This window comes from Onychomys torridus, chromosome 4 (assembly GCF_903995425.1).
Source record: "Onychomys torridus chromosome 4, mOncTor1.1, whole genome shotgun sequence".
Classification (NCBI taxonomy): Eukaryota; Metazoa; Chordata; class Mammalia; order Rodentia; family Cricetidae; genus Onychomys; species Onychomys torridus.
In genome coordinates this window covers 37,021,481-37,041,943 of record NC_050446.1, presented here as the reverse complement: position 1 = coordinate 37,041,943, position 20,463 = coordinate 37,021,481, and the positions used below count along the sequence as shown (strand labels likewise).

Sequence of the window (20,463 nt, the reverse complement as noted above, 5' to 3'; positions counted from 1 at the left end):
TCTAGACAGGTTTTGTTTTGTTTCTTTGAGACAGAGTTTCTCTGTGTAGTTTTGGTGCCTGTCCTGGAATCTTACTCTGTAGACCATGCTGGCCTCGAACTCAGAGATTTGCCTGGCTCTGCCTCGCAAGTGCTGGGATTAAAGGCGTGCACCACCACCGCCCGGCAAACTACGGATTCGTAATTGAATGTATTACATGGATCCCGATAGAGTCTGCTTCTCTGAAATGTCACAAGCCAGATCTCCCTCATCTGTATTTCTTTGAACACTTTCATCTTGTAAGCTCTACCAGAACAGCCCATTAGTGGAGTGTTCAAAGACTCTAACTTCCACAATCTAGTCAGGTCTGTCACAGCAGTACCACAGTCTCGGTACCAACTCTGTCCTGGTTTGCTTTCCATTTTTGTGATGTACTTCATGACCACAATTAACTTGTGGAGGGAAGAGTTTATTTCATGTTACAGTTATAGGTGACAGTTCATTGTGGAGGAAATTCAGGCAGGAACTGAAGCAGAACCACCGAGGAGTGCTGCTTCCTGACCTCTGGCTTGCTCAATTTGCTTTCCTATACAACAGAAGACCACCTGCCCCTGAGTGGCACTGCCCACAATGGTCCACCCACATTCCTCATTAATTAAGAAAATGCCCCACAGACCTGTCCAAGCAGTTCCTCAGCTGATGTTCCCTCTTGGATTCTAGTTTTTGTAACGTTGCCCCCCAAAAAAACCAAAAACCAAAAAACAAAACAAAACAAAACAAAACAAAAAAAAACAAAGCAGAATAATGATTTTAAGACTGGATTGTGATTTATATCCTAATTTTCACACATTCAAATTGTGTTGTAACATACGTTAAATTTATTATTTTTGCCATTTAAATGTGTTTTAGTGGCTTTAAGCATATTCCTATAGCTGCACAACAACTGTTGCTTATCCCTGTTTCTCACCAGGACATTTTTCATATTCCCAGCTGAAATTCTGTACCCATTAAACAGACCCAGATGTTTATTTTCCATATCTATAAATTTGACTTTCATAGTACATTTGTCTTTTGTGACTGGCTTATTCCTCTGATCATAATGTCATTAAGGTTCACATCTTTTTGTTGTTGTTTTTTAGTAGCATGTTTCATCAAATGCATAGCCATTAATTGCATGTATGTCCTACACCTCTCTCTTTTATCTATGCACCTCAGAGTATTTTATGATCTAGTTAACTAAATTTCACAATTTCCTTCTGAAGCTAGTAATTATAGTATAGTAAACTGAAGTACTGACAGATCGCCTAAGCACATCATGAACATGTGGTCAAATTGTAAGGAAGGACCAGAGTTACAGGGTTCCTTGTTAACCGGAAAGCATGAAGTCTGAGTTATTATATAGCATAGCATCATTCTAAGAGTCCTAAGTGGGGGAGAAAAAAAACCTAAGCCTGCTGAAGGAATAATTGTTTAATATTCCTAATTAGTCATAACAAAATTATTTTAATAGAAAAATGTCCGTATTCCCTGCAGTCTAGTTCAGTTTAGTTCTAAGTATATATTTCTTTGACCTGTGTATTTTTATGTTGCATAATTGCCCCACCAATCTTCCTAACCCCCTTCTGAAGTGGATTTTACGTTGAAATAGCATCATTTTCATTTTCTTAGCTATGGTACATAAAAGCTTTATAAAAACTGTGAGCATATGCTTGACTTGTTTCTGGCTTGTTCAGATTAGGGTATATTGTTATGGTTCTTGCTTAAGGTGTTTGAGTTCAGAGGGTCTTGTGCATGGAGCACTCTGTTCCTGAGTTAGCTCTTCTGCGGGGGAGTCTTATGAGTGGAAATAACCTGTAGACCTGACATCTGTTGATGGGACTACGACAGGCTTAATTTGTTAGGAATAAACTGATTTTTCATATTCAGATAATGTAATTTAATTTAAAGTTGGACTTGGACTATAAAGGTCTTGTGTTGTTACAATTTGAATTCCCTGAAGAACCTGTTGTTACAGAAACAAAGATATAGCTGAAACAACATGTACTTATCCTCAAGTGAAACGTTTGTTACTTCACCCAAGTGATTGGCTCACGTTGGATGTAACCTCGAGTCTGTTTCAGCACCAGTTGGTAGTGCTAGCACCTCCTTCCTCTAACGGATGAATGTCCATTTATGGCTCAGAAGTGGAACTGGGAACAAGTGAGTCAAGGGTTTGAAAAGTGCTGGTTTGTGTTGAAAGGCTCGATTGGTGAAGTTTGGGAAGACAGGCAGTACTTTTTAAAAAGGGTACCAAGTTCACCAGATAGTTTTGCTTTGTCTGATTTTATGAACAACAGAATGAAGCTGTCATTTGGGTTCTAGCCAAAAGTATTATACATCAACCTAGAGGAACTGTATTCTAGAGAGGTTTTGGTCACATACAGTGATAGGTAAAGATAATAATTTGAAGATTCTGATAACATTTTGAGAGAGTGCAGTGTGTGTGTATTTCCAGAAAGGATAGTAAGGTAGATTGTTTGATACAATTTAGCAATTTGAGGAAAGAACCAACAAATTGCTTAGTTTGAAGAAGTCCCAAGAAAACCCACCTCTGTTGCTGTATACTTCACTTGAGGGGCCAGATGTGTTTCCCACACTAATCATTCTTTAACTCTGAACATTAGCTACATGTGTTGCAGTTTAACTGTATTTGGACACATGCTTAGCGTTAGCCTCAGATCCCACAAGTTAAGAACTCATTGCCACAACAGTACCCCCCTTCAGATGCCAAATTCTGATCAATAAGCTGTGAATTAGGGGTTCTCTTATGGTTCAGTAATTTGATGGAAGGGTTCATAAAACTCAGAAACATTTTACTTACAATTACTAGTTTTTTTTGAAAAATACTTATGTGTATGTACATGTGTCTGTATGTGTAGGAACCTGTGTATATATGTATGTTTGGAGATGGAGGATGCCTGCAGAGGTCTGAAGGGAGTAACTGGTCCCCTGGAGCTGGAGTTACAGGTGGTTGTGAACCACCTGATGTGGATGCTGGGAATAGAACTTTGCTACTCTGTAAGAGCAGTGAACACCCTTAACTACTAAGCCACCCTGCCAGTCTGTGTTTCCAGTTTTTATAAAGATTATTTTAAGGTATGCAGCCAGCCAGCCAGCCAAATCAAGAGGTACATGGGACAGTGTCCTGTGCATGTCTAAAAGGGTCTGTTTCTCCATGGAATAGGGGTGAACTACCTACCCTCCTGGTGACTTACTTAGAAGTGTTTCAAATCATGTAAATCATGTTTAGTAATCCTTGTAGCACTTAATCTCTAGTACCCACATCTCATTCCCTGAGATTAGTAGGTGAGCTAAAATTTCTGATTCTTATTATTTATTTGGGCTTTCTGGTAACTGGCCCTATTCTGAGGCTATCCTGTGTGCTCTGTCCTCCCTCCTAATTAGTATAAGTTCAAGTATGATTAACAGAGACTTGTCATGAAAAGAAAAGACTGGAAATTTTAAGAATTTTGAGATCCTTAAAGAATGGTGATAGCCAGGCGGTGGTGGCGCACGCCTTTAATCCCAGCACTCTGGAGGCAGAGCCAGGCGGATCTCTGTGAGTTCGAGGCCAGCTTGGGCTACAGAGCGAGTTCCAGGAAAGGTGCAAAGCTACACAGAGAAACCCTGTCTCAAAAAACACCCTCCCCCACAAAAAAAAGAATGGTGATGAATGGCAAGTATATTTTTCATTTTGTCACTGAGTTAGAATCTTGATAATGCATTTTTTACGTTTTTTGAGGAGCTTGTATTTGTGCTCCTTTTTTCACCTTTGATTTGGGTTACTACTGAGGGAAATTTTCTTATGAATAAATATTCTTAAGAAAACCTTACTGTCTTTTAGGTTGTGATTTGACAATCTGGGAGGGTTAAATACCATTACCATTTGATGCATTCCTAGACTTCTTGGGAAGCTAGCTTTCTGAGCAGCTCCAGATAGTGTACTTCTTCTTTTCCCCAGACAGTGTTACTCTGTGTAACCCTGGCTGTCCTGGAACTCACTCTGTAGATTCCCCCTTGCCTCCACTTCCCGGGTACTGGGATTAAAGTTGTGTGCCACCACCACCAGGCTCAAATAGCGTACATCTAATGATTTCCCAGGGACAGATCCTGAATTAGAGGTCTACTTATCCTGTTACAAAAGCCCACTGAGGTCACCAAAGCCTTAGAATACCCAACAAATAGAACTATGATATTGATGATCTTGCTTTTGTTGATAAGGAACTGCCACTGTCAAAATCGAAATTGATGGTTTAGGGGTAGAGAGATGGCTCAGCAGCTAAGAGCACTGGCTGCTCTTGCAGAGGACCTGGGTTCTGTTCCTAGCATACACATGATGGCTCACAACCATCTGTAACTCCAGTTACTGGGGTTCTGATACCCTCTTCTGGCCTCTGTGGGCACCAGGCATACATACACACAGACACTGGCAGGCAAAATACCCATACACATTGAAAAAAAAAAAGATAGCTTTGAATAGGCAAGCCTGTAAAACTTAGTTTCTTCCATTGCTGTAGTGAATAGATGTTTTCATTCACAGATTCAGTTATTTTGTTGTAGCTTAACAGGTATTCATTTGCAACATCAGGAATCTTTGGAACTGTTGCCTTGATAGCCCCTTTGAACCTTAAGAAGAGATCACATTTGAATTTTGCCCTTCTTGGACCGGCAAAGTTCAGATTTAAGTCAAGAATCACCCAGTACATTCTTGTACTACGAGCAGCTTGGAATTGGAACCATACTCACGCAATCTGGTTATTTCCCTTCCTTTCCTATTTTGGATGTGTTACTGGTTCTGTTTGTTTTATAAATTAGGAAGGCAGCTCCAGCACTTTAAATAAGGGCCCCACCCCCACCAGCAGATGCTGAGTATTGAAAATAGACATCAGAAACTAGAGGCTTTCCAGTCGGTGCCTTCTGGCCCTGGACCAGTTCATCCAGTCAGGTATATTGGTCTCTTTGTCTTCTTTCACTTTTGCCTTGGGTCCTGTCACTGCTGCAGCGCCATCTGGACCTCTGATTCTCAGTGCAGTTTCCTCATGACTTCTTTGTTCAGGTAAGGTTTACTGTGGCTGAAGTCAGGTGTTCATCCTCCGTCTTTCTTAAATAGATACGTTCTTTGCCCAGTTCCAGCATGACTCAGAAAATGGTCTACCATTTGCTTGCTGCATTACACTTCTTTTTTAGAATTGGTGCTATTTTAACACAGCAAAACTTATGCTACACTGTTCACATGACTTCTAGTAATGCTTTACAAAATAGTCAATTTTTATTTTATTTATGTTTGGTGCTGGAATTGAATGCGTGGTCTCTTGTATGCTTAGCTCTACCTCATAAATAAACCTACCACTGACACTGTAGCCCCAAGAGTTTCTATTTTATGCTTGCTTTGAATTGAGACAGCAGCAGGCTTTCTTATGCATATGCTTCTCTTAGTTGAAAGGATGCCTGTCTTAAGTGGGCATGGCGGAAATCTGTCGTGCAGGCTCTTGGAAGGCTGGGGCAAGAAGATGGCCAAGTTTAAGGCTAGTCTGTGTTATATAGGGTTGTCTTTCTCTAAAAATCAAAAGGGGCTGGAGAGATGGCTCAGAGGTTAAGAGCGCCGATTGTTCTTCCAAATGTCCTGAGTTCAATTCCCAGCACCCACATGGTGGCTCACAACCATGTGTAATGAGATCTGGCACCCTCTTCTGTGTACATAATAAATAGATAAATCTTTTAAAAAAAATCAAAAACCACAAAACTAACAACAAAGCTCCAACCTTGTCTTGCTGTTAAAGCTGCTTACTTTATTTCTGATATTACACAGGAAACAGGAAGTAATTTCTAGCAAATAAGGTTCCCAATGGCCAAAATTATTCAAAGTGTTAATGAAGTCACCTTATTGCTTTCTATGTTCTGTTGAGATTTTAGTCCTTAGCACTGCTTAGAGAGGCAAAAGAATTATAGCAAGTTTACCTAGCTGAATACAGTAAAGCAGATTGAAATGTAAGGGCTAGGCAACAGTGTTGCAACCTGAAGAATTTTAAAACACACTTCACCTGGGTGTGGTGGCATACTTCTGTAGTCCCCACTCCTCAGGGAGGTCACTTGAGCCCCAGCCTTTACTAGTTTGGCAACATAGTGAAATACTGTCCTCAAAATTAAAACCAACAGCAACAAAAACCCTCAGTTCTCCAAAGTGGAGAATATTTCCCTTTATAAACACTATTTTACATTATGGATTCTTTGGCTAAATAAACGTTTTTATTTTTTTTCCCTAAAGATAAACTTCATAATTGTTTGAAGATAAGATAGTTCCTTTTTGGAGACTGGAGAGTTGGCTCTAAGTTTTAAGAGTACTTGCTACTATTGCAGAGGACCTGGGTTCAGTTCCCAGCACCCAACATGGTGGTTCACAACTGCCCCAGAGTCCAGTTCTGACCTCAGTGGGTAAAAGGCATGCTCATGGTATATATACCTACATACTTGCAGTTATTTACACATACACATAAACTAAGAATAAATAAAAATGTTAAGAGATAATTCCTTTTCTCCTATTTTACTGAAGTGAACAAATTCTACCCCACAGAACTGAGAGTGCTTCTCCTCTGTCTTGTTAAAAAGAGAGCAAGTTATTAGTTCTAGAGCTTGAGCTGAGTGCCTGTGTTTATTGAGCATATACTGAGACTTGCTCTCAGCCCCTAGAAGAAATAAAACTGCAAGTATTCAAGAGCATCTTTTTTTGTTTGTTTGTTTGCTTGTTTTTCGAGACAGGGTTTCTTTGTGTAGCTTTGGAGCCTGTCTTGGATCTCTCTCTGTAGACCAGGCTGGCCTTAAACTCACAGAGATCCTCCTGGCTCTGCCTCCCGACTGCTGGGATTAAAGGTGTGCACCACTACTGCCTGGCTTCATGAACATCATTTTAATTTGGTATTGGTATGGTATTAATAGATTCAGAAATGTATTATTATTATTCTTCAGAAATAAGTGATTTTTTTTTTTTTTGGTATCAGTTCTGGTATTCAAACCCAGACATCTGTCTGCATGTCAGGCAAACATACTACCACAGAAGTATCTTCAGCTGTGGTTTTCTTTATTATATAACCACCTCTTCAAAAAGAGTGTCCAACACAGGAAAGAAATGAATGGTAACTATTGCCTTTAATGACTTTAGGTGCGATTGTATTTATTTCCATGTTGAACTGGTTGGTGAATAAGATAAGTAGGTTTATTTCTTTCAATCCTTTCATTAGAAATAAATATCCTTACTTTGTAGATATGGAAAGTTCCAGAATGTTGTCAAGTGTAAGTTAAGATAGCATACTAAACTTGATTCTGGAAGCAGGCCTGGGCGGGAGAGATGGTTCCGTGAGTAAACATGCTTGCTGCTAAAGCTAATGACCTAAATTCAGTCCCTTGATCCCACATGGTGGAAGGAGAGAAGTGACGCCCAAAATTGTTCTCTGACTTCCACACATATGCTGTGGTGCCTGTGAAAACACACACACACTCACTCACTCACTCTGATGATGATATAAAAAAACTTAGGAAAGTCCTTCTGATTTGGAGCAAAGCAAGAGTAAAAATAAAGGTAGTACATGCTAACTTCTTGAAAGAATGCTCATTAAGTTATGACTAAAAATTGTTCTCTCACATCTGTGGGTGGGAACATTGGTATGTATTTTCTGAGGCTAACTGTAGTTGAAGGATCTCCGTGTGTATACTGTAATGGTGACTTGTAGAGCAGTGGTACATAACCAATATATTAGTTGAATTATATTTTCATAAAATAAAAGATTACTTTTTATATGTGTAATTTGAATACATTTCCTAGTTTTAACATAATTTTAAAGAGTTATCTATTGCTTATAAAAGCCACTTGATTTTTATGAGAAGCTTTAATATTTGTCGGGCTTTATTCTCTGGAGTCAATTCAGTTATGCACAGTTTTTCCCCTCATGCAATACCTGCTAAGTCATGTGTGAAAAATGCTATGGCAAGGGAGGAATGATTAAACTTCTTTTTAACACTGTGAGCTGAGCGTTTTAGTAAAGCCATATGTATTTTAGCTACAGATTTGAAGTAAGGTATATATATTTTAATATAGCTATAACTTTTTAAAAAATAAAAAATGGAGTATTTGTTCTTATCTTTTTACCCAGTTATGAATATTCTTTCAATCTATTTACACAAATTTTCATACCTCTTCAAAATTAGAGTTTTATAGAAAGTGTAGTTGTTCTTGACCTGCCCCTTACCATTTTGTATTGATTGAAGGGAGAGCATATCATTTCCATGGGTACAGAGGAAGGATGTCCATGTCTACCTGACTCCCTGGAAGGACTGAAGGAAATGACAAATACCTCTTGTTTTATTCATCACTTGGTTCAGATGGAAACAAATGTTTACACCGGAAATTCATTCCAAGTAGTAGTCCCTTTTCTTTTTGAAAGGCATGGTGTTCTTGAAGGCAGTCCTTTGGGCACAAAGAGTACGGTGATGTGTTCCATCTACGTAGCCTCTCCTGACCTGTTTTGTTGGTATAAAGTGGTTGAGAGGGAAATGGTTTCAGGCTTGTCTCCCCTGACTCCTGCCTACATTGTTTGAAGCTCCTCCGTACACTCTCCTCATCAGAGATGGCTCTTCACCTGTCTTTGCAGTCTTGACCATTTTTCTGCTTTGAGTCAGCAAGCCTAGGATGCCCCTTTGTTTCTCATGAGCCTTATTTATAAGAATTCCTCAAGTTCTGCTTCAGAGTCTGTCCTTTCTCCATTCAACTTATTGAATGCATCTGCACTCTTGATTTGAGATATAATTTATGTGACTTATTTTCAAATCTTGGATTATTTTGTTTTATTTGCAAAACTTTAAATAAGGGCTAGAGAGATGGCTCAGAGGTTAAGAGCACTAGCTGCCCTTTCAGAAGTCCTGAGTTCAATTCCCATCAACCACATGGTGGCTTGCAACTATCTATAATGGGATCTCGTGCTCTCTTCTGGCATGCAGGTATACATGCAGGCAGAACACTGCATAGCAAATCAATCAATCAATCAATCAATCAATAAATCTTAAAAATTTAAATAAACTTTATTGTAAAAGAAGACTTACAAGGGGATAAAAATACCACATAACAAAATTAACCAGACTCGAAGTCTAGACAACTTGATGAACTCCTATATTGAAATGGAAGCTTTGAATCTTCTCATAAAATTTTACACTTACATTATTTTAAAATTCACCTGCTTATAGAGACATCCACTCGAATGAATGATAGTAACATGGACCTTACCGGCTGTTCAAAACAAAAGTCACCTTGCTCCCCCACTGTGTGTGTGTTTCATTGTGTAACTTAGAACTTTGAGTGGTCTTCGTTATCATTATTAATTAACATGAGTTCCTCTCATATCCTGCACTAAGGAGATGGCTCAGTGGATGAAACTCTTGCTGTGTAAACATAAAGAGCAGTGAGTGGTCCACAGAATCCACAGAAATCCAGGTGCTGTAGTATTCACCCATAACTTCAGAACGCCTACAGGGAGATGGGAAGTTGGGGTGGGAGAAGCCCTGGAAAATTGTGTTGTCCACAGCAGCAAATAGCAAAGAAGAGATCTTGCCTCAAACAGGTGAGAAGCAAGGGCCTGGCACTTAATGTGGTACCCGAGGGCTCCTGACTTTTACTGTCTCTCTCAACTCCAACACAGACACACAAGCACACCCACCACACACCATGCATCAACACACTAATTTGTCACAAAAAAATGTATAGTTTCTGGGCAGTGGTGGCACATGCCTTTAATCCCAGCACTCGGGAGGCAGAGCCAGGCGGATCTCTGTGAGTTCAAGGCCAGCCTGGTTAACAGAGTGAGATCCAGGAAAGGCGCAAAGCTGCACAGAGAAACCCTGTCTCAAAAAACAAAAACAAAAACAAACAAACAAACATACATACATACACACACATATATATATAGAGGGAGGGGGGGGTGTTTCAGTTCCTTCTTCAAGTTTTAAATCTTAGCTATCCAGACTCCTATTATCCTACTGTAATTCACAACCCCCAGTTTTCCATCACTACCTTGTTTTGCTTGTTTGGTTTTATTTGTTTATTTCTTAAATTTAAGCATTAAAATATATATTTTGGATTTTTCGAGACAAGGCTTCTTTGTGTAGCCTTGACTGTCCTAGAACTAGCTCTGTAGACCAGACTGACCTCATACTCACAGAAATCCTGGGATTAAAGGTATGCACCAGTACCACCACCCAGAAAATTTAAGCATTTTAAATGCTTCCTGCAATGACTTGTTGAAATGAAAATGTTCATCAGGTTTCTATTGTTTATTTTACTTAAATAGGCAGTGGTGATTTTGTGTTTTATTTACATTCATAGCTCTCTATAGATGATGGCATTATACTAGATGTACTAAGAGCTCCACAGCTGCTTGTTGACTCATTTGTTTAGCTACTGATTAATGAACAGTTGCTGGATTCCAGGTACAAAAGCAGAATTCCTGTGATCTCCCTTCATGGAATTTAGAGCTGATAGTGCATAGTGAGACAGCAAGGTGGCATTTGGTGTATTTTGCTGTTGTATTTGATTTTATGTTCACGAGTGTTCTGCCTGCATGTATGCCTGTGCACCATGTGCATGCCTGGTTTGCACAAAGGCCAAGAGAGTGTATCAGATGGAATTGGAGTTAGGGGTGGTCTTGAGCTGCCCTGTAGGTGCTGGTTCCTCTGGAAGAGTGGTGCCAGTACTCTTGACTGGTGAGCCGTCTCTGCAGCCCATTTGCTTTAATACATGACTGAAGTGAGAGAACCCATCTTCTAAAGCAGAGAGGACAGTTCCTCCAGACTGAGGGACTGGCAAGTCTTCAAGGCTTTGAAATGAGACAAGTTTCATACCCTTGGGGTTGTATCACAGTCATTGTGACTAGAGTGGCACAGAGAGAGTGGCCGGAGACGTAGTGGAGGTCGGGTGGCGGAAGGAGAAGGCCTCATAAGCTCAAGAAGTACTGGGAGAATTCTCCTAAGCTGTGGTAGAATTAGGGCATGGTGGGAAAGACCAAGGTTGTATCAGTGGTAGAGCACTCTAGCTATCAAGAATGAGACACGGGGGTAGATCCTAGCAACTCAAAACGAAACAAAAAACCTAATCAAACAAAAAGAAAGTAACTGTTCAGTTTTCAGTGGGGCAGTGATATAAAACACCAAGACTGGAAGTAGGGAGGCTCTATCTGATTTTTTATATATATATGTAAACTATCATTTAAACCTTTGTTTATTGGTTTTATGTGTTTGTATGTATGTATGGAGGTAGGGAACACATGCATACTATGTGTTCATGATGTGAGGGTGGAGGTCAGAGTACTACATTCGTAAGTCTTTGCCTGCCAAGATGTGGCTCCAGGTATTGAATTGCGGTACTTGGGCTTGGTAGCAAGCATCTCTATCTCCTGAGCCATCTGCTGGCCAATGAGCAGTATCTTGAACTAGTAGGATAGCAGTAGTTGGTTTTATATTAAAGACAGATGAGGAAAGGGAGCAGGATGAATTGTGTGGCAAATGTAAGGACAAGGGCAGCTCTCTTCTGTTGGGCCAATTCACGTATCCTGGTGCAAGCTTCTCCATGAGTGTGTAATGAAGATTATTCATCTTCTGCTTCTTTGAAAGGATTATTATGAGGATTTGTTAAAACAACACATGAAAGCTATTAACCTTAAAACACTGACAGTGTGTTGTTTTTTTTTTGTAATACTAAAGCATTTAAGAGATGTCTTAAATAAAGCCTTGTTAATGAAGAAGTTTCTAGAAGGTCAGATTTCTCAGGGATAAACTGTAAGTCATTAATAGCTTAGGAAGTGGCTTAGTGTACAGGTTCCCTTGGGTTCATGGCTTACACTGGATCTGTCCCAAAGATACTTTTAATCTTTGATAAGGATTAGTGTGTAGCAATTTCTCTTGTTTTCAGTAAATGACATTTTGACTATAGGTAAGGCTGCTAATCATAGAGAAAGTATTTAAATCAGTCCCTCATTGTGATATATTTAAGACACAGTGACTCTTTTCTTGACAAATGTCTGAAAATAAACGAGACCTGTAACCTGAATGTCCTATAGTTTATTTTTAAGTATCTAGTCTTGCTGACTATGAACAAGCCCATGCTGCCACACTCACAAGCATCAGGAATTTTGTGCCGATTTGTTTTACGTTTGCTTCACTTGAGGTTAATGTGAGGAGAATAAAGACAAAGTTCTAAAGAAGTTGTTTCTGAAATTACTTACTCAAGTGAGATGCAGCTGATTGCTAATTCTGTTTTCCTGTTGCAGGTTTCTCAACAGTGATGTCACAAGCTTGACCACATTGATCACAGTAAGACCAAAATGACAATTCAGCTTCAAAGGATGATTTGTTTTCTCTGAGAATAAGAACTGAGTTAGGAGATATTTATAACATAAAACTATTATAATTTCTTCCACCAGCCAGTTGAATGTTTACATTTTCAGTGACTCATATTTCAGATTTCTAGTTATTTAATACTTGTAAAATGCCTTAAAGGATTTTAAAGTCATTTAAATGAAATTTTAATTTATAACTGAAATTATTACATGCATATTTCACTGTGAATCATGCTGTCATCTTTTTTCATTTTTTTTTAACCAAAATGTGGCAAAAGATTTAAGGTTATTCCATATTAGGGAAAAACTGGAAAAATACAATTACTTGAGATAGTTACAGTTATGGATTATTAAGGACTGGTTATGAAAGCATAGCAACTTCATAGAATTCTCAGGCTTCTTCCTTAAAGTCTTATTGATACCCAGATGTTCTTAGCTTCCCAAGTGGCAGTGTTTGGAGAAAATGATTCTTCTATTTAGCTTTATTTTAAATGTTCATTTCTGTTGTATGTCAAGTAAATGTGTTACCTAAAAGTAGCCCCTTAGCAATACCTAGGTCTACAGTGTTGAGTTTTGATTTGTTTGTGGTGCTGAGATTGAACACAGACCTTATACATAGGGAACATGAATTCTAAAAAGTGCCCCAGGCCTGGTACAGGATTCTCAACTAGTAAAGGCTACACTGTAGTAATGAAATTGCCCAGCATTAAAATAGTATCTTCATAAATAACGAAGGAATGAGCTTTGAATAAATTATTTATTGAGCTTACTTTGGTCATGCTTTGTTAACTCAGCATAGAAACAGTAGTTAAGAGGTATTAAAGTTTTGTATAAGGCAAAGCCATGTATAGATGAACTTTATAGTCATGTTTAGCATTCCTTTTGGAAAATGTTTTCAATTTTCTGTTTTGTACTGACTAGAAATTTTGTATTGTATCTCTAAAGGTTTTATGGTTATTTTGTTTCACTGAGCCTTATGGAAGCAGTTTTACTTTCTCTTTACCCGCCTTTCTCCCTTCCCTTCTCTTCCTCTTCCTTTCCTTTCCCCTCTGGTTTTCATTCTTTGAGGTGGTAGGGATGGAATCCAGGCCACACATATTAGGCAAGTGAGTGCTGTTTCCCTGAACTATGTCTTTAGGTTATTTATTTGTAATCAGAACTTTATTGATAAAATAGAATATTTCACTGCAATATACTAAATAAAGCATTATGTGTAGCATGCCCTGCTTTATAATCAAGTTAAAATTTATTAAGTAGCTAATTGCATGTCTAAATTCAAGAATTTCAGGAAGAGATGATGTTTAGTGTTGTTAGATATTCAATAAAGACAAGAAGTGTTCCTTTGGGATTAGAAACTGTACTTTGTGATGATGGCAGGCTTGTGAGCCTTTCTTCACACCTTCCAGTCAAGAGAGGAGAGTAGATTTCGACACTGATTATGAGGGGTGCTAGTGAAAGGGGAGTTCATTGCTGTCTTAGTTGGGGTTTCTGTGAAGAGACACCATGACCATGGCTCTTATGAAGTAATTGCCTACATCTTGGAGGCAACAGAATGTTAACTGAGACACTGGTCGGTATCCTGAGCATAGGAAACCTCAAAGCCCGCCCCCACAGTGACACACTTCCTCTAACAAGGCTGTACCCTCTACAACAAAGCCACACCTCCTAATAGTGCCATAGCCTATGAGATTATGAGGGACAATTGCATTCAAACTACCATAGCCGCCAAGCCTGGGCCTGAGGTAAGGTACTTTTAGGGAAAGACTGCTTTATTCCAAGACAGTGGGAAGCCAAGGACCTAGTCAGAGATCCATAAGCTGGTATCATGAGATGACATAGTAATTAAAGTTGTAGACTTTAGCTGTTTCTGAGCTAAAGCAATAGGCAACATTTGTATATCCTATAATATATAAATATATTTTTCCTTAAAACATTTTAGCAATTTTTAGGAAAAAAGAAAATTACAATTACTATTCTTTGCCTCTATACCACAATCCACACAGATAACAAAACTGTTTTACTGAGCTTTTGGGGGGTTGGGCATTGCCAATTCCATCAAAACTTGTATATGTTCCTCAGTTTAGTCTTACTAAGGAATTTCCCTGTCAGAAAACCTTAGGTGACTTCTTGTTTTCTACTAGTTCAAATCCATACTCTAATTTGATATCCTAATTGGCTCCTGAATACATTATAATATTCAAGAGCAATAACTGTATATTGTCCCCAATATAAACTCCATATGCTACATTAAATGTTTTTATGCCATTCTTATATTGTTATTTTTACATAGAATAGTCTTATCTTTTCAAGCTTTAAAAACATCATTCTGATGAAAGCAGCTCTCCCTTCTAATGCTCTGTCTTATCCAATCATCTCTCTGAGGTATTCTTTAATCATACTAATTGAAAGTGATTCTTCTTCTCTAATGATTTGGTAACACTTAGTTTTTATTAGTTCTATGTTACTGATCATTGACTCTTATATTTTGGATTGATTTTAAGTACATAAACCTTTCTACTGTACTCAGCAAGTGTTTGTTGGTAGTCATAAACATACTGAAAGTGCTAAATTACTGAGTATCTTCAATTTCCCCTATATTAAAATGGAAATGAAGATTTTAACATATGTAATCGAACACTAAGGTACAGGGTGAATAGCAAGGAGGATAGATAGGTTTTAGATCCATGTAGAATGCAGGTAATGAGGTCACTGTGTGCTATTTTGCAACTTTCTGCCTTGGTATGGTCAACTATGAAGTGATGCATTGCATCTGTTTGAAGGGATTGGACTAATACGTAAATAGAATGTCTTATCTTTCTTGTGTTAACTGTAGCTTTCTCCTTCATAGATTGCTAAGAGACATGAAATCAACTATAAAAATCTCCTGAATATTGAAATTTACGATATTCATTGTAACCCTTTCATGTATGTTTCTGTAGATTCCTATCTTCTTCTGTGTGTGTTTGTGCATGTTCCATTATGTGTATGTGCACATGTGTATTTAGGTACATGTGTAGAAACCTTAAGCTCTTGGACTAGGTTAGACTGGCTGGACAGTCAGTCCCACTTCCTCAGCACTGTGGTTACAGGTGTAACAGGCTACCACATCCACCTTTTTATGTGGGTCCTGGTGATCAACCTCAGGTTTTCATGCTTGCATGACAAGCTCTTTACCAACTAGTTTTTATGTGCCCAGCCTCTAGATTATACTTTCTGATAGAGATCCATGTTAGTGTATCACAGTCACACCCATCTCAACCTTCCACATTCTTTAATTTCTTGCAAAGAAAAATTCTTTTTTCGGGGAGAAGGCAGTCATACTTGGCTGGAATGCTAACCTCTTAAAAGGCTAGAATGAACTTTAGACAGTTCTGACTGGACATTGCAATATGGATAGAGTTTGAGGGGTGGTAGTTTGTACTGTGTTTAGGAACATGGACTTAGGTCAGAAAATTATTACATTTTCCCTTGGGGTTTATATTGTAGTTGCAGTTTGTGCTAATTCCTTAAAGATCCAGGTTTCCTTCTCTAGGAATACTACTTAGATCTCAGGAGTGTTGTGAATATTAGAAGAAATAATGTTCACAAAGCACTTAGCACAAAAGATAGCATATACTAACTTCTTTTTCTTTCTTTTTTTTTCCGGAGCTGAGGACCGAACTCAGGGCCTTAGGCTTGCTAGGCAAGTGCTCTACCAGTGAGCTAAATCCCCAACCCCATAAATACACGCATGGAGACTTTTGGGGGGGAGAGGAGGTTGTAGGTGGGTTTTTTTTTTCTTTGTCTTATTATTATTTTTTTTTTTTCAGAGCTGAGGACTGAACCCAGGGCCTTGTGCTTGCTAGGCAAGTGCTCTACCACTGAGCTAAATCCCCAACCCCAGTTGTTGGTTTTTCAAGACAGGGTTTCTCTGTGTGGCTTTGAAGCCTTTCCTGGAACTCACTCTGTAGCCCAAGCTGGCTTCGAACTCACAGAGATCTGCCTGGCTTTGTCTCCCGAGTACTGGGACTAAAGGCATGCACCATCACCTTGTACTAACTTCTTTTGACTATCATACTAGTTATCTGCAAAGTTAGTTGCCTAAGACATTACCTAGTTTTATCTTGTTTTGCTATAATTTGCATTACTGTTTTATGATTATCCCCAACTTGATTAAAAGTCTCTGCATAACATCTATAAAGGATAATAGAATAATTCCATTAAAAATAAAGTGTGTGTGTGGGTCTGTGTGTCTATGTGTATGTGTGCACATGCGCAGGGGTTGTGGGGGGCATGCAAGAGTGAGCATGAGGAAGCCAGAGGACAATATGTAGGAGTCAGCTCTCTCCTTCTACCATGTGGGTACCAAGGGTCAAACTCAGACTGTCACGCTTTACCTATTGTTCCAGAATAGATAGTTCTATTTCTTCTCAAATCCCCCAAATCTTTTTCTGTAAGAGAATACACACACACACAAACACACACACACACACACACACACACACACACACACACACATTTTTACTTACAGCTGATTTTGTGTGCACTGAATTTCATTACAATGACTATTACTATAGTGTTACTTGTATTTTAAAATAATCCTATTTAATATATTATTATATACTTAATATTATTTTTTAACCAATTTTTACTTCATGTGCATTGGTGTTTTATCTGCACTCATGTCTGCATGAGGGTGTTGGATCCCCTGGAAATGAAGTTACAGACAGTTGTGAGCTGCCATGTGGGTACTTGGAATTGAACCTGGGTCCTCTGGAAGAGCAACCAGTGCTCTTAACCACTGAGCCATCTCTCCAGCTCCTAGATAAATTTCCTCTGATACTTTGGCCTTTCTAACTTAAGTCCATAGTACACCTGGAGTAAAAAACAGTTCATTCTCCCTTGTAGCTAAATGTAATGAGTAAGCAGCAATAGTATGCCTTGTTGTATTTTTGTTGGTTGAAAAAGGAAGAATCTGTGTGTAGATTTAGCGGGCCTGGAACTCACCAGGGAAGGCCTGGTCCTCCTGTTTGTCCGAGAGCTGGGGTGGTAGACTCCATCTGCCCAACTGAGTAGAAAGCATCCCACAGGAAAAGGTGGAGCACAGTCTCTTCCTCCTTTCTTGTTGAAATGTAGCTGTGCTAACTGAACCCTGGCTGGAGGCCATGTACTGAGAAGGGGAAACAAAACAAAGTCTCCAAACTCATGATGCCACCTGGCTTGCTCTGCTTTTTCACATCTGCACTTCCTTTTTCTTGTGACAGAGTGAAATTTCTGTGTTGCAAGAACTACTGGCTTTGTGTTACCATTCATGGCTTAAACTGACTTTGATAACACTAAGATAGTTTGTTTTTGAATTGTTTTTTTGAGATAGCAGCGTTTCTTTGTGTAGCGACCCTGGCAGTCCTGGAACTCAATTTGTAGACCAGGAAGGCTAACCTCAAACTCAGATGTCCATCTGCTTCTGCCTCCCAAGTACAGGAATTAAAGGTGTGCACCACTACCACCCAACAACACTAAGGTTGTTCTTAGAAAAAAAAAAAAAATTATACCATTGAAAAAAATGTTATAGGGTTTATTTGTTTGTTTTTCACTTTTCACTTATTTGAACTCTACTGTTATTTTTGGCCATTTTAGTTTTAGGAGATTAGAGAAACCATAACAAGTCACTGTCTTTAGGAGACAATCAAGCCATTCCTAGAAGTTTAGTCTGTAATTCCAGCTACCCAGGAGGCTGATGTTAAGAGGGTATCAAGTTCAAGGCCAGTCTCCCAAGTTTTGTGATCTCTCTCAAAATAAAGTAAAAGGAGCTGTGCATGTAGTTCAGTACTTAGTGAATATGCATTGAGAGAGGTTGAGATTTATAGGCGCAGGCATCTTATCCTAGTATCGTTGAAATATAAAGTTTGTGTAAGTGAAAGAGATTAAAATGTCAGGAAGGAGCTAGGTGTCTAGTGATAAGTTCTTTTAATACTGACCATTTCAGTATTATTTATTGTTTTTCTGTTAGATATTTTAAATAAATATATCAATGTGTGCATCAAGGTTCATTCTATTTGAACCTTTAACAATTTAGATGGCATAGTATTATATTTTACAAATGAGTAAGCTGAGATGTTTCCAGTATTCTAGTGGTTGTTAAATCATTAGCTGTGATCAACCGTTTCCATAACAGGTCTGTTATCTGTTATCTGATCACTATCCCATTTTCTAACAGCAAAACTAGAGTAAGTAGACTTGAGTTAAGTCTACACAGGAATTTCAGTCTTTATATAAACCAATACCTCTAACACGCTAAATATGTCAACAATATGAGATAGTTAAATAAAGTATAATGCAATGCATAGTAGTAGTTAGAAAATCTCTTAGACATTTTGATATCTAAAAATCTGAATATTTTGAATAAGGTCTTCAAAATTACTCTATAGCAGCCATTTAAATTACTTAATATAAAACCCTTTCCACTGCTGTTCTTAAATGTGTATTTGAATGAAAGGAACTTCCCCCCAGTGCTCCATCTTCTAAAGTTTTGCACTGTTTTATCATTGTACAGTTAAGGCAATGGAAAGCACATGGTGTCCTGCAGTTGAACAACTGAGGTATAAATGGTACTATGTTTCACAGACTCATGTTATACATACCTTGATTTTTTTTTTTTAATAATAGGATCTCTCTAAGCAATCCAGGCTTACCTCAAACTCATGATCTTCTTGCCACGCTTCCCAGAAGCTAAGATTAAAAGTGTATACCACCACATCTGTCATCTTTTGAATATGTGAAAGTGTACAAAATTAGAACAGTTGGTTTACGGATACTTTCTTATTTATCTGTGTGCCCGAAAAAGGAGAAACATTAAAAGATCTAGGAATAATCACAGAAGTATTAGAGTGTAGAAGAAAAACATTTGTTTTTATTATTGTTATAATAGTGCAGAGATTAGCACCTAAATCACATAAATCTTTTTAAATTAAGGCTGCATGGAATTTAATTTGGTTAGCACATTTTTGTCTTCTTTAACATTTTGTAGGACACCAAGGAGCACTTGTACTATAAGGTGTATCTGTATAGACAGATGAAGTCCAGGGAAGCCTGTCAAATTAGGTAGAGTGAAAAACACCAGTGTTACACACTGAGTTACAGGATTTGGGTAGTTCACACTTGAATGATCTGTAGTAAAGAAGGCATTTTGATAAAAATGGAGAAAAACTTTTTATTGTGTAATTACCATCTAAGTTAGCATGGTATGGATGTTTTGAAAAGTCTGACACAAATATTGCTGATGTTTCTTTAAAACTATCAAATCCACAGGTATATTTCCATGGCACATAAGACAGTATATTTAAACTTTGCAGTCCACAAAGCACACTGCATCTAAAGACTGTAGTTATGTCCTCTGGTTTTCCATGTTCAAGAGACCCTGGACTTTTGATAATAAAATTCATAATTTTTATTTATTCATTGCTCTTATCAAGTATTCTCTCTCTCTCTCTCTCTCTCTCTCTCTCTCTCTCTCTCTCTCTCTCTCTCTCTCTCTCTCTGTGTGTGTGTGTGTGTGTGTGTGTGTGTAAAGACAACTTTCAGGAGTTGATTCTCTCCTTCTACAATGTAAGTCCTGGGGATAGAACTCAAGTCCTCAAGCTACAAGTTTATTACACCCCTCCTCACTCCCTTCTTACCCCCCTACCAAGCTCACTGAACAAACAGCCCATTCCAGTTTCATCTTTTATTCTTCCTTCTTAGGCAAATGACAGGCTACAAGGTTATCAGTGCTTTTGATATAACTGGCTAGTCATTTATCATGGATATCCAAAGGGGCTAACCTACTGACTTTGATGTGGATTTAAGTCTAAAGAACCGCCCAGCCCAGGCCTGGGGGTTATGACTGGAGGGCAGGACAGTGGGGACACCAGCAGGAGGTAAGGGCCAGCAGGACCACACTGGCTCACACCAAGCCTTTGCCCCACTTCATGGCACCTGGACCAGCTCCAGTAAGCCTTAAAGAAGGCAACTTGAGCCCCACGGACTCCGATTCCATTGTCCATTTTCAGAATCTGTTCTTGCTGATAGACCGACCTGTTCCCTGCTGCAGTCT

General features: G+C 38.6%; 1 protein-coding gene across 8 annotated transcripts in view; it reads left to right on the top strand.

Moving 5' to 3' along the window:
* Baz2b (bromodomain adjacent to zinc finger domain 2B) overlaps window positions 1–20,463 on the top strand; it is a 240,467-nt gene that overhangs the window by 37,515 nt on the left and 182,489 nt on the right. For 7 of the 8 annotated variants that reach the window (XM_036186401.1, XM_036186402.1, XM_036186398.1 and 4 more), the window contains exon 2: window positions 12,324–12,366. The exons of the other annotated variant lie outside the window; for it this stretch is intronic. The gene's annotated coding sequence lies outside the window, so the exon portion shown is untranslated. The remainder of the gene's footprint in view (window positions 1–12,323; window positions 12,367–20,463) is intronic. 8 annotated transcript variants of the gene reach the window in all.